The 10977-nt window shown below is 43.1% G+C and overlaps 1 pseudogene; it reads left to right on the top strand.

The window, feature by feature from the left end:
- The first annotated feature begins 1548 nt into the window (after positions 1–1548).
- On the top strand, positions 1549–7360 carry LOC127764810 (uncharacterized; annotated as a pseudogene).
- The last annotated feature ends 3617 nt before the right edge of the window (positions 7361–10977 follow it).

Consider the following 10977-nt stretch of genomic DNA (forward strand, 5'->3'; position numbering starts at 1 on the left):
TTATATCTGTGAGTTGGTAATAAGGTGGGGTCCATGGGGTAATAAAAATCGTAGCAAGGACAGAGCATGCATGCAACGGTTGGGAGAAGCAATGCTTTTGCTGTCAGAAAACACTGTGTACATGCATATTCTATTTCCTTGCTTCCGGCAGTAGGGGTATGACCCGGTTGTAGTTATGTACTAGCCCCACAATGCTTAATACCAGGTAGTAAGAGTGTATTTATTGCTTACTACCCGGTATGCCCTAAGTAGTATTGAAACCGGTTTTGGGTAATGTGAGGTCTATTTGGCACCCACATGTCAAAAAAAAAAATCCTTCCCCACTCTTCCCTCTTCTCTCTCCCACTCTTCTCGTGGTATTGAACGGTTTGTGTGAGTTTAGGGGTATACATTTTTGGTTTCGTGGTTAAGGGAAAAAAATCTCGCTGTTAAGTTGAGATACCTCCGGTGAACTTATTCCTTTTGCAAACAAAAAGCGTGCTGTTTTGGAGTCACGCAGGCCCAAGAGGCCCATGACAGGCTCGGATAGAGGCAAAGCCAGCGCTATAGCTCAACTCGCAACGCAAAAAAAAAAAAACGGATTTGCTAAAATGATGTCGCCATATTTTATGGCTGATTACAGTCGAATTTCTGACCGTCAGATGTTGTTTAGTCCACTCAGGTCCTTAGCATTTCTCGGCTGTCATTACACGATTAATCGATTAATTAAAACTTAACATGCTTCATTAGTTTAAGCTTTTGATGGTTCTACTCATATGGATCTGTATAGTATATAAATATATGTAATCTACAATGTAAAATATAGACGTTGTCTTGCACTTACATTGTAATTACATTGAACTTACATATGTAATTTAGAAACTTACATATGTAATTTTGAAACTTACATTGTAAGTACACTAAAATTACATATGTAATTTAGGGACTTACAATATAAATACATGGTGACTATTTTTTGGTGAAAAATATGGCGTCATAAGTATAGCTACTCCCAAAAAAATGCACAATAAGTGCCGGATTGTAGAGGAGGTATACGTAAAGATATGTGCTAACCTTGTTACTTTTGCTCGAAAGAAAATAAGTGGTGACAATTACTCACTCCGTTTCACAATGTAAGTCATTCTAGCATTTTCTACATTCATATTGATGTTAATAAATCTAAACATATATCGATCTAGATTCATTAACATCAATATAAATGTAGAAAATGGTGGAATGACTTACATTGTGAAACGGAGGAAGTAATTTTTACTGAAGCAACTTGTTGTCTAGTGGGGTGTAGGGGCCATAATCCCTGCCTCCACCGCGCACATTGACTACACGCGGATATGAACGGTTAAGGCTGCGTTCTAAAGTGCATAGTTCGATGGGCTTGGATGGGCTACTGGAGTCGTCACTGTAGACTAATGTTGTCTTGGGCTCAATGCTTCCTGTAGATGTAGGTGTGGGAGTTTGACGCCGTTGTTGACGTGAACCTTACGGCAGCCGTCCGTCACCGCGCCGTCTTCTCCTTCCTCCCTATGTCGTGAAGTCGACACAAGGGGCAGCTCACCCCATTGTCCAGCAGTTCACCCCATTCCCTTTCCCGTAAGAGTGCACAGCACGGACCAGCGGTCGTCGAGGCGGAGGAGGAGAGCATCGGCGTGCCGTGCGGAGCAGCGGCCGCTGCGCCTTGCCATAGGTGCCGTGCAGCCGATCGACATCGACAACTCGTGAGCAGGCTCTTGGAGACCGCATCGAGGGGAATCGGATACCACATCGAGTGCAAAGGGGCGCGGCGTGCGCAGTAGGCGGCAGCGATTCCAGCCGCGTCCGGGCTACGCGGCATTGATTCCTGCTGCGGTCATGCAGCCTTGAAGGTTGATTTGATCAATCGCTGCGTCGATCTCGTGGAAGACAGTCTGCATCAACGAGGCATTGGGCATCGAGGCATCGATTCCTGCTGCGCTCGTGAAGCCTTGCAGGATGATTTGATCAATCGCTGCGTCGATCTCGTGCAATACAGTGGGTCTGCATCGACGACGGCCACATTCATTTCGAAAATGCGCCATTGAAGAGCCGAGGCCTCCTATTTTAGAGACCCCTCGGTCGCAAATGGCTGCAAGAGGAACCAAGAGGAAATTTGAGGCCGCTGAACCTCTGATCTGCTCCTCCCCTTCTTCGGCGTCGCCCATCGACGTCGGTAAGCTGGGAGAGGAGTCCGTGGAGCTGGAATCGAGCGAAGATTCGACCAAATCTTACCTCTTCGACGCTGCATCCGGAGCCACTGCACAAGACGATGTGGAGCTTGTCGCTCGTGCACTCTCCTCCGTAGCTGCCAAGTCCCCCGAAGCCGTCCGGCAGTTCATCCGCCGCCTCACCCCAGAGAAGGTTGCACGCTCGCTGGACTAGGACCTCCTCGAATCGGACAAACTAAGAAAGGTAATACCTTGCTCTATTTGTGTTTCCTCATGATTATTTTGGTATGCTCAATTTGTGTGCTTAGATGGCCGGCGGAGGTCACACTCACTGGACTGAGGACGAACTCCATGCGTTCTTGGAAAGCTGCATGGAGGAAATAGAAGCTCGCAACATCACTTCGTCATGCCCCAAGACTCAGGGGTATGCCAACTTGCAGGCCAAGATGCTGTCCAAGGCAGGGAAGCATGTCAGCAAGCAGCAAGTGAAGAACTTCTGAGGTGCTTGTCGCCGCCGTTTCCAGACCTGGACATGGTTGGAATCGATGGCTACAGGACTGGGAACAAACCCGTACACCGGCAGCATTGACGCCTCCCCAGAGTGGTGGGAAGCAATGGAAGGGGTTAGTCCTCCCTTTCTCTTCCTTTTTGCTTTACCGAAACCATGTGTTCAGACTTAGTTTCAGAACAAATAGTGCTGCAAATGTTAACTTAGTTTGACATGTAAATATTTAGATCTTAGTATTACATGCACATGGCAACTTAGTTTTGAAACTTACTTTGAGATGCAAATGTTCAGATTTTAGCATTAGATGCACATGCCAACTTAGTTTTAGATGCAAATGTTCAAACCTAGTATTATGTACATGGCAACTTAGTTTTGCAAGTTACATAGTCACATAGATATTTTAAATAGCTGTATTCAATATTTCAGATGTAAGCTTGTCAATTTGTTAAGTTAGCAAGTGTGCTGTACAAATGTGCCTTTTTCCAATGAGAAGTACACCTGGAGATTGCAATGATAAGTACACAAACATGTTAGTTGTCAAGTGTATTACATCCATTTAATTGGTAACCTCACAATGTGTTAGAATCATTGCAAAAGGGATTATTTCTTATTTACCATTTTTTAGCTGGGTCATCATGTTGATAAGTACAAATGGTGATGTGGACATCACTACCTCGGATACACACAACAATCCTCCAACGGTCATTCAAAGACCGATATCAAGAGCTCGTGCGCGACAATTAAATTTAGAGGTGAGCTCGTTTCTATGTTCTTCTTTGTATGAATTCGAGAATAGATTGCTACCTAATGATTATATTGTGATTAGGAACAATGGAGGGGACAAGGTGACATTGGAGAAAGACTTAGAGCCATGGAGGATCATCGAGGTGTTCACAGCGAAATTTGGTAAGCCCGGAGTAGTCATCGGCTTAGAGTCAGCATCGGCTTCGAAGTCCTGAGATTAGCCGATGAGAGTTGTCAAGTCGTCAGTTGTCGGATTCTTGCTATATTCGGTTAAGGAAATTGATCTACTAAAGGAAGCTTATCCAGAAGAGACCGAGTTCAAAGAGAATGCGGCATGACAAGTTATCTATTAATTAGGAATAGTTTGTTAGTTTTCTTTTATCTTTAGGAAAGTGTGTTTAGTGTCCTATAAGGACTTTATCTTTTCCTTTTATCTTTAAGAAAGTTTCTTTCTTGTCCGACAAGGACTTGTATCAACCCATGGGTATAAATATGTACACCTGGGGTCTATGTAATCTATCTTCATGATCAATACAATTCGGCGCATCGCCAACTTTTACCTTTTCTACTTTATTTTATCGTCCAGAGGGACTTGGCACCTGATGCGGGGCTGCATCGGTGTTCGATCTCTGGCTAAGGGGTAAGTCCAATGTTCCGTCGGCCCAGGCAATTATATCGTTTACGTCGGTGTCGTTCAAGGCTGCATCAGTACATTCGACCTCTTGGATTGCTCTGGTTTGGATGATACATTTGCCTACCTATTTATCATATGTCTATGTTAATGTAGTCTTAGCATATCCATTTAGCTCTATCGGCTGCTTCTCGTTTTAGGGTTTCTGCCGGTATCGGCTAAATCACATTGCTAGATTAGATTAGCTTAGACATGTACCACCCTGAAAACTCAGTCAACGGCTTGATTGTCTAGATATTATGTTTCTTTTCATACTTAGTGCTGCATCAGTTAAGTTTGATCTACTAAGTCGTGCTTAGAACCATAATCTTTAGCCTGCTTCTTGATTGCCAATAAGGGTTTCATCGGGGTTTTAGCCGGTGAGTTATCTGGACGTTGCATCGGCTCATAAGGATTGCATATACATATAAGTTGGATTTAGCTGATGACAACAAAGGTTTCACTGTTTAATCTAATCTTGTGGATTTCATGACATCGGACCTCTAGCCGATGTGTGCTTTAACCTTCGGATCGATACTTATTTATCATATCATTGCTAGCCGATTGGTTTATATTGGATTATATTATTATTTTATTATATCATCATCGGCCGATTGCCTTTATATCATTATCCACATTGGACATATAGTCGATTGCTTAATCCCTATCGCTATCGGCTGGTATCGGCATCGACTATTATCGGCTATCGGCTGCAACTACTCCATCGGCTTGTCAGCCGATCGGCTGTTTTGATCTACTATTTGCATATCTTGTCAGTTGTAGGATCAAACTAACTGGCACGCTCGCATCTCATCAATCTTTGGACATGCATAGGAGTTAAGCAGATCTCCTAGGCCGGTGTGTTCAATTTTTTCGTCAACACGAGGACGTCCAAGTCAAGGTGGAGGCCCAAACCAATTTGACCTCGGGTGCAATTCGGAGTCCAGGACCAGTCTGCACTAAAACGGCGCCCAGGTCGCATACGTGCTCGCATTGGGGCGTTCTTTATATGGATGGAAAGCTAAAAAGATAACATTTCCAATGGTTCTAGTCCCACACCCAAATTCTTTCCGAGTCAATGGGAATCGACCGAACAAGTTGACGTCCAGAATCTGTCTCGGTGCTGCGTCACCGTATTTGGGCCTTTGGGCCATGTATCGTGTTGGAACCCATTAGGGTTGTATCGAGAGGGGGTTGCACGACCCTAAACTCTATATATCAGTACCGCCGCCATCTTTAGGTTTTTGGGTTTTGCTTAGATTATTCTGTCGAGAGCAGTTTCGCTGCTAGATCGGTTTGTAAGACCCCAACTCATGAGCTTAATCATTCATCTGCAATTTTGGTTGTTTTCTATCTCATTCTTGTTTGTGTTCTTCGATTGGCAAACGGGGATTAGCCTTCTCGGCGAGGTCATCCGCGTTTCGACAAGGGTGATAACCAGAGGAGACGTGGTGCTGCGATTGCGGGGCTCAAGAGCGTGCGCGTTCAAGAAGCCAGATCGATTTGTGTCGCGACTCCGCCCAAATCGTTGTTTATCAGAACCTTTCGGAAGATCGGGAACCCTAGTGCACATCAAATGGATTCACATATGCATGCTTGGGATTCTGTCAGGACATAATTTGTAGTGAGCAATTATATTGTTAAGAACTTAGACATCCCTTTGATGATACCTTTGGTAATTTATAAAATGAAAGATGATATAGTAGTACCAACTAGAGTACAAGTGTTGTTAACAACATTCCAAAAGTTGCTAATATATTTCAATAGTACATACCTCTACTTTCATCTCATTAACTGAACACCACCTTCACTTCTCACTGCATGTATAATGTTAAGTACCACCTTAGTGAAATAAAACAATGGCTGTAACAACTACATTTGTTTACCACCAAAAAAATTGATTGTTATACCCAAATACTCAGTTATATTGTCCTTGCTGATTTTACAATACTTTGTGCTAAGCAATATTTGGTCAAATCTGTAATATGCATATGCACACTTCGATGTTTTAAATACTCTGAAAGCATTTTCCATATTAATTTGGCAGCTAGATGGACTTTGCAGTAGTTATATTCAGTGTTGTGAATGTATGACATGTGGTATAATTTAGTGAATCATATGAGACTTGTTCACAGCTGTGGTGAGTGCTTGTGGAGTAGTACTACTGCCTGGATAACACATGACATTTGCATATTTACATGCAGCTGAAGCAAATTGAAATTAATACTTCCCTGCTGATGTTGTTTCATTAATATTGCAATAGCAATCGTAATTATCTGAAAATGTCAGCTTGTTATTTAACTTACCACTTGATGATAATTGCAACCACTTGATAAGCTATGTTGTTGCTAATATTATGGGCAGTTAGGTTGCAGCCATTCCATGTGTGCTTGTTGTGTGCATCGTACTGTACTTTATGCAATACATATATGCCTGTGTGCTTGCAGTTTGGTAGCTTCTGTACTTTATGCAATACATATATGCATGTGTACTTCTTGTTCACTCTAGTTTGTTTCTCTTTTGCTGAAATGCAGATGAGAAAATGTGCTAGGTCTTTTAGGAATGCACCTCTCAGATTCATTGCTGAGCACCATGCTGTCTTCAGGGGGAGGTGTGTTGTCGGCAACCGTTCAAGTGTCCCAGGCGCCGAACTGGAATAGCAGTTGCAGCCAGCCAACGCAGAACTCCTCGATGTTGAGGACCTTGTCGACGTGCCAGATGCGCCACAGTCACCTGATCCACCATCACGGTCAAGGCCAACCAGGGGTAGGGGCAAAAGGGTAGCAACACCGGCTAGTGGGTCTAGGGGTTCCAAAAGGACCCGCAGTGACTCCACCGGTGAGGCTTTGCATAGGCTCGCTGATCTGAGGGTTAAGTCTAGTGAGAGTAAGGCACAAAAGCAGCGGGAACGTGAGGCTATGAGTGCTCGTGCATGCATTGAGTTGGTCAAGTCTGATGGACACTTATTTAGCTCAGATGTTTACCACATGGGGGTTTTGCTCTTTAGTGACCCATACTTTTGCGAGTTCTTCCTAGGTGATGCCATTACCCCGGAGATGCGTGAGTACTACATTAGGTTCCACTATGCCATGAAGTTTCCTAATGGTGGAGGATTTTTCCCTCCACCATCTTGCTCAGGGGGTTGGTTTCCACCTGGTGGTACACGGTATGATGGGGGTGATAGGGGGGACCCCGGGGATGATGGTGCTTGGGGAGCCGACGGAGCTGCAGTGTGTTGAGTGGGTATGGTGCTTCTGCTAGTGCTATTGTGTGTTAGCTGTGTGTTATGGCCGTGCTGTGTGTGCCTCTGTGAGTTGCTACTGAGTGACTGCTGCTGCTGGTGCGACTGAAGCTGAAGTTGGTTGCTCTGTCTTTTTATTCCATCATTATGTTAGTGAAATAATGTGTTCGATTTTTAAATCGAACATAGTTATGTTATATGCATGTTGATTTGTATTGATGTAAGAACAATTCGGCACACGTTGCGTATTAATCTAAGTTGGTTGTTCTAATGGAATAATTATCACTGCTAATGTGCAATATTTTTTGTTAAGTTATAAACTTGTGTTTCATTTATTGTACAGTCACTGCACCTCTCAGATTATTATCTAAATTTTCTTTTCATATTGTGCATTTTTTGTTGCTTTCACATACACTAACAACAACATTATCTCAGTTTGCACTTGTATTACACTATTTATGTTATGAACATCAGAGATATGATTTTTTTTTTGTACATGCTACAACAACTTTCCATTTCATGACCTACCAGGATGAGCACCACCTCAGGGAACACTTCAGGGTCTGAAGATGGATACACAAGCGAGGAGGATGAAACAATTATGGAGTTGTTGGCTGATGCTTTTCAAAGGAATGTAAGCACACGAGCACCAAGACGGGTACCTCAGCAGTCGGGCATGCAATGGGTTATGGAAACAATGAACAACCCAGAGCAGTGCCATAACATGTTTCGGATGAGAGCGGACCAGATTCACGCTCTCTACAATCTCCTTGTGAGCAGGTTCCACTTGCATGGTACCTATGAGGTATGTCCTATGGAAGCAATTGGAATGTTTTTGTACGCCATGGCAGGTGGTCATTCCGTGAGGAGCGTCAACAATAGTATGGTTCATTGCAACGCTACTGTGAATAGATATTTTCACAGGGTGTTGAATGCTGTCAATGAGATGGCAGCCGACATCATCAAACCAGTTGATCCAAACAACTTCCCGCAGCATTACCGGCTTGCCCAAGATGATGTATTCCTTCCCTTTGCTGGTGCTGTAGGAGCAATAGATGGGACGCACGTACCGCTTCTTGTGCGTAGAGATAATTCAATTCCACATAGGAACCGCCACAACGAAACTTCTAGAAATGTGCTAACCATCATTGGTTGGGACGAACGAGTTATGTTTGTAGATGTTGGTTGACCTGGTTCAGTACACGACCAAAGAGTTCTATCGGAGGCAGTTTGCCGCTATCCATTTGCTTTTCCACAGTTGCCATGGGGTTAGTACAGTGATCTAACTAAGCTTGTGTTATAGTTTTCATAATTACAAATTTTCATTTGTGTTGACTAGTAACACTTCCAATTATTTATATTTCAGGGAAATATCTGCTTGTTGACTCTGGCTATCCCAGTAGGTACGGTTTCCTACCACCGTAAACAAATGTTAGATACCATGTTGATGATTTCGAAGGCAACGAAGCTCCACCACCGGTTGGAAAGGAAGAGACTTTCAACTACATGCACTCTGCCATGCGTAATACAGTTGAAAGAGATTTTGGGGTGGTCAAGAGTCAGTGGAGAGTCCTGCGGGGAATTCCTTTATATGGAGAGGAAGCTGCTCAGACGAAGATTATAGTTGCTACTTTTGCTCTCCACAACTTTATGATTGATAGTAATGACCCCCACTTCATGACACAGAACCCTTTGTACAACGGGAACCCCCGTGTGCCACAGGCGCCACCCCTCCGTAGTTGGTACGACTCCCCCAACAGCGAGGAAGCTATGTCGACTTATCGTGAGACTATTGCGAATCAGGTGTACCACGGGTAGAAGTGTATGTTCAATATTTATTTTAACATCCATTTTCGAAATGGATATGTATCCTACTATTTATGTCTCCTTCCTTCCATCGAAAACTATTTATGTATCGGACGCATTTATGTGCAATATTTGTTTCACTTTAATTGCCGTGCTTTGTCAGCGGAAAAAAAACTCAAATTTCGCCAGGCCGTTAGCTATCCTAATCTGCAGCATTAATTTCTAAGTGCAATGCGCGTGTGCTTCTAGCTTTAATTTTCTTTTCCCCACTGTTATCTCCTCCATACGTGACGCCGTGCCTGCGACAGCCATCCATTAGGTCCAACGGTCGCCGTCCCTCAGCTCCAACGGCAACCGTCATCAGCCGCTATTCAATTTTTCAAAGTGTGCTGCTGCTGCAAGCCCTGACATGCGGCTGCAGTACTTTGGATTATTTCTGATACTCCACGCAACACTTTGGAATGCAGCCTAATTCCATGATATATGGGCGTTTGATTTACTTGGGGCGAAGAAGACTATTCTATCCTCGTTTTATTTTTTTTCCCTTAGTGACCTTTTGTGTTTCTCGAAATATAATTTTGCCACTACTTTGTAGCTTATATAACAATGATTTTTCTATATTGTACTGTTATTAAAGCATATCCAAAAACAAGTATAGTAAAGATAAATTTCATACAGTCAGACATACTGGTGGTCAAACTTTTGTAAGTTTGGTCATATAATTTCTCAAAGGACTACCTTTAGCTAATTGCAGCCATGCTCTCTCATTAGCATCCACTAACATGCATGAATAGCTGTTTTAATTAGCTTATGCATTACCATCCAACTATATTTCTCTAATTAATCCTAGCAGGGTGGATCCGGCAATGGAGCTAGAGCTGATGTTGCTAGGAAGATGAAGGAGGTTGATCATCTATTGGCAAAATTAGAAAATGAGGGAGTGGAGATAAATGGCAAGATAGCTAGTATAATTGAAGATTAGGTAGCTAGAATTCAAGCTGAAGAATCGAGACAATTAATTACTTGGAGGCGCTACAACTTATTTCATTTTTACTGATCAAATGAAACGATCCTAACATTCATGCATTACGCACATCCTTTTGATAGGGGGCACGTCAATAACACAAGAGAGAATGTGAAGACGATAGTGCACGCTCTTACATGTATTAGTGGTGGTTTCGTCTTGGGAGCAGAATGGTGCAAATGTGCCCTCCGTGCGGCAGTGTGCAAGAAAATCCTTTTTGGTTAAATAGCCTAGGGCTTGTAGGTCAACTCTGTTTATGGTATGTACGACCAAGTTAGTAATCTTGGTAAAACATTCTAAGCTAACTATGGTATGCAAAATCTATTTATGTTGTCTGATAATTGCTGTGCTATTTATGCTAGTTGGTTTTCATTTCTTCTAAACCCATATTGGTTTAGAGTTTTCTAGATCAAGATGGTTGGCGACTCCGGTTAACATCGTAGGGCTTTCGGTGATTCATCATGGTGATCGGAAAACGTGTCAACCATAGTTACTCACTCAGGCATAAAATATAGGAGCAACTTACTATTAGATTGGACATGAATTACACTACACAAACGACCGCTTCATCCGACTGAGACGTACGACGATGCATCTCCAACGTAGATTAATCCCTTGCCCATAGCCGTATGCCCTGATAATAGTACGAGATGCATTGGATGTCGTATGTATAGCAACCGAGTTAAACAAATTCATGTTAGTCAATTCAGTTGTAGGTTTGCTTGTGGGATGGACAGGTAGCTTTCTGCGGAAGATGGGTAGGATTTTCGGCTTATGTTGCGTTGTGGGCTTCTGAACACTCGGGCC

The sequence above is a fragment of the Oryza glaberrima genome, chromosome 2, assembly GCF_000147395.1.
Source record: "Oryza glaberrima chromosome 2, OglaRS2, whole genome shotgun sequence".
Taxonomy (NCBI): Eukaryota; Viridiplantae; Streptophyta; class Magnoliopsida; order Poales; family Poaceae; genus Oryza; species Oryza glaberrima.